The sequence below is a fragment of the Oryctolagus cuniculus genome, chromosome 18 (genome assembly GCF_964237555.1).
Source record: "Oryctolagus cuniculus chromosome 18, mOryCun1.1, whole genome shotgun sequence".
In the NCBI taxonomy this organism is placed as follows: domain Eukaryota; kingdom Metazoa; phylum Chordata; class Mammalia; order Lagomorpha; family Leporidae; genus Oryctolagus; species Oryctolagus cuniculus.
This window is the reverse complement of record NC_091449.1, coordinates 28,758,694-28,762,054: the sequence shown is the minus strand read 5'-3', so window position 1 is coordinate 28,762,054 and position 3,361 is coordinate 28,758,694. Positions and strand designations below refer to the sequence as shown.

At 35.6% G+C, this 3,361-nt stretch overlaps 1 pseudogene; it reads left to right on the top strand.

Annotated features, from left to right (window-relative positions):
• The first annotated feature begins 1,039 nt into the window (after window positions 1–1,039).
• LOC138846838 (U6 spliceosomal RNA) lies at window positions 1,040–1,107 on the top strand (annotated as a pseudogene).
• The last annotated feature ends 2,254 nt before the right edge of the window (window positions 1,108–3,361 follow it).

Genomic DNA, 3,361 nt, shown 5'->3' with positions numbered 1-3,361 from the left:
ACTTCACTGAAGTTCTACTATGTCCCAAATCCTCTTCTAGGCACAGAATTTAGACCACTTTTCTCTTAGGCCCAGATCTTGCCTTTAACATACTACTTGGAATTTAGTAGCTCATGAAATCTGCAGACTGCATAAATGAATGAATATTTTGAGGGCTGTGCTTTTGTGGAGGAACTTCATAGGAGACCGAAGGAATAAAATAAATCAAAAGTATCCACAGTATATAGAATGTATACTATTTTACAAGTCACAGAGAAGAAGAAGAAGAAGGAAAGTAGTAAGACTAGAAAGTTTGTGGCAAGACTAACAGGCGCTGGTCAAGAACTTAATAAGCACATTAGGAAAGCAGTAAGGTTTCTTTTTTTTTTTTGAGGAAAAGTTTTTATTTCTAGTGATGAAATTGGCTACAGAACATTATGAAAGTTTAAAAATACAAAGAGAAATTGTCTATAATTAATAGATTCAAAATTTGACAATCAGTGAATATCATTATTAGTCATTACCAACAACAGTTATTGATTTGAAAGGCAGAGTGACAGGAAGAGGGAACCACTGCTTCACTCCCCAGACACTTGCAATAGCCAAAGCTTGACCAAGCCAAAACCAGGAACTGGGAATTCATTCTGGATGTCCCATTTGGGTGCAGGGACCCAAGCACTTCTGCCATCCTTCGTCTCCTCCCAGGGTGCACACTAGCAGAAACTTGCCTCAAAGCAGAGAAGCTACCACTCAAGCCAGGCATTTGTATATGGGATGTGGGTGTGTGGTGGTGATAGCAAGCCCTCATGGATAAAAAAAAAAAACAAAAAAAACAAAACAAAACAAAAAAAAAAAAACAAAGTTATTTCTATGCCAAGGAAATTACTCTGTAGTCTTTCTCTTATAAACTACGTATTGCTGAACCTAGATAATTTTTCCTTTATTTAACAATGACATGAAAATGTCAGTTGAGTTGGCTTTCCTGAAGACCTTGTTTCTTGAATATTAGTGGCTAGCTGAGATAAATTCTTTTCATCTCTTTCTCGCTTCGGCAGCACATGTGCTCGCTTCAGCAGCACATATACTAAAATTGGAATGATACAGAGAAGATTAGCATGCCCCTGCGCAGTAAGGTTTCTTTACCTCCCTGTAGGCTCTGCTCTCCAGAGGTGAACAGGGTCCTCTAAACCCACTTGCTGCACACACAAACACCTGAGTGTTGTATTCTCCCACAGGTGTTGGAGACTGATATGGTGTTCTGATTTATATTTACATAATGGCTAGTGACATCGGGCATATTCACATGTTTTGACCATGTACATTTCTTCTGAGAAATGTCTATTCAGATCCTTGCCTGTTTCTTCACTGTATTTTTTGGAGTTTTTCCAATTCATGTAAATGTTCTGGAAATCTGTAAACATTCAGAGTTTTAATTTTTCCTGCCATCTGTTCATTGTATCTACACTCTGATGTTTACTTTGTTGTGAAGAAGTATCTTAGTTGGATATACTCAAATGTCTCTGTTTTTATTTTTGTGACTATTGCTATTGGAATCTTACCCAAAAGCTATTGTGTGTTGACAATATTTAGAGTTTCCCTATGTTTACTTGGGTTTGGGTCTTATGATTACATTTTAATTCACTGTGAGTTCACTTTCACATAGTGTAAGAGATGTTGGAGTCTCTTTTCAGGCTTCTACATATGGATAATCAAGTTCCTCTGCACCACTTGTGAAAGAGATTCTTCTTTCTCCAGTTCATTTTAGTTCCTTTGTTAAATATGAGTTGCTGGTAGAAATTTGGGTTTATTTCTATGCTACCAAGTCTTTTCCATTGAACTATGTGTCTGTTATTATATCAGTGCTAACACTTCTTCTTTTTTTTTGCAGTATATTTATATGAAAGGCAGAGTTACAGAGAGGTAGAGGCAGAGAGAGAGAGAGGTCTTCCATCCACTGGTTTACTCCCCAAATGGCCACAATGGCCGGAGCTCTGTTGATCTGAATCCAAGTGTCAGGAGCTTCTTCCAGGTCTCTATGCAGGTGCAGGGGCCCAAAGACTTTGGCCATTTTCTACTTTTTTCTCAGGCTATACCAGAGAGGGGTATAAGAAGTGGAGCACCTGGGAAACATACTGGCACCCATATGAGATGCCGGCACTGCAGACGGTGACTTTACCTGCTTTGTCATAGTGCTGACCCCTGTAATATGTCTTAAAATATGGTGTGATGTCTCCAGCTTTTTTTTGCTTTATAATATTGCTTTAGATGTTAAGCATCTCTCATGTTTCTATGTGAATTTTAGCATCATTTTTTCTAGCTCTGAGAACATCGTTGGTATGTTGATTGGGATTACATTGAATTTGCAAATTGCTTTTGGTAGTATGGATATTTTGGTATTATTCTTCCCATTCACAAACATAAGTTTTCTGTGAGACTTTCAAAAAGCCTTGACAAAAATTGGACTTTATTACACAAAAATTCATCACTTTTTGGGATCATTTAAATCCATAATTTTGCACTAATATTTGATAAATAATTAAAGACTTTGAGCATTTTAGTAGGAGAAATTAAAATATTTATCAATTTCTTCAAATATTGTTTAGATGTGATATTCAAATATTGTTTAGAGCCATTGTCTATATTCCCTCTAAATTACGATCTTTTTGCTTTTTGCCTGTTAAACTTGTCCCTTGATTCAAGAACCCTTTTTAATGTAATGTAAACTGAAAATGTCATTTCATAAGCTAAAAAAAATGACAAAGAAGGAAAAAGAAGGGAGGGAGGTTGAGTATATAATTATGTTCTCCGAATTTTTTCTATAAAACATATTGAATCATTTAAAAGCTAATTAAAATTAAACTCAAAATTGGACCATTATGACCAATATTTAAAACAAGTGATTAAAAACTGTAGATGTCTTCAATTTTGATTATCATTCTTCTTTAGAATATCTGAAAGAAATCCGGCTTCTCACTTTAAAATATACCAGTGTGTTAGAATTCAGTATTAAATGACTTTGTTTAAAAGTTTTATTTAATCTATTGCTTTAAGTAGTAATACTATGGCCATTGTAAAACAAAATCCTTATCATTTTCCATAAAACAGAAAGGGCCTTTAAAACATCATCACTAAAAATATTAAGAGACCTAAAATATAACATTCTTAAAACCCAAGTGATACCATTCAAAATTTTCAAATATGCAGGGATAGTTCATGTCAAGTAACTAAATAATTGTTAAGTGTATATATGGAATAGCTTCTATAAATTCTTTTGGCAAGGGCTGGCACTGTGGCATAGTGGGTGAGGCTGCCACCTGCAGTGCTGGTATTCCATAGGGGCATCAGTTCAAGACCTGGCTGCTCCACTTCCTATCCAGCTCTC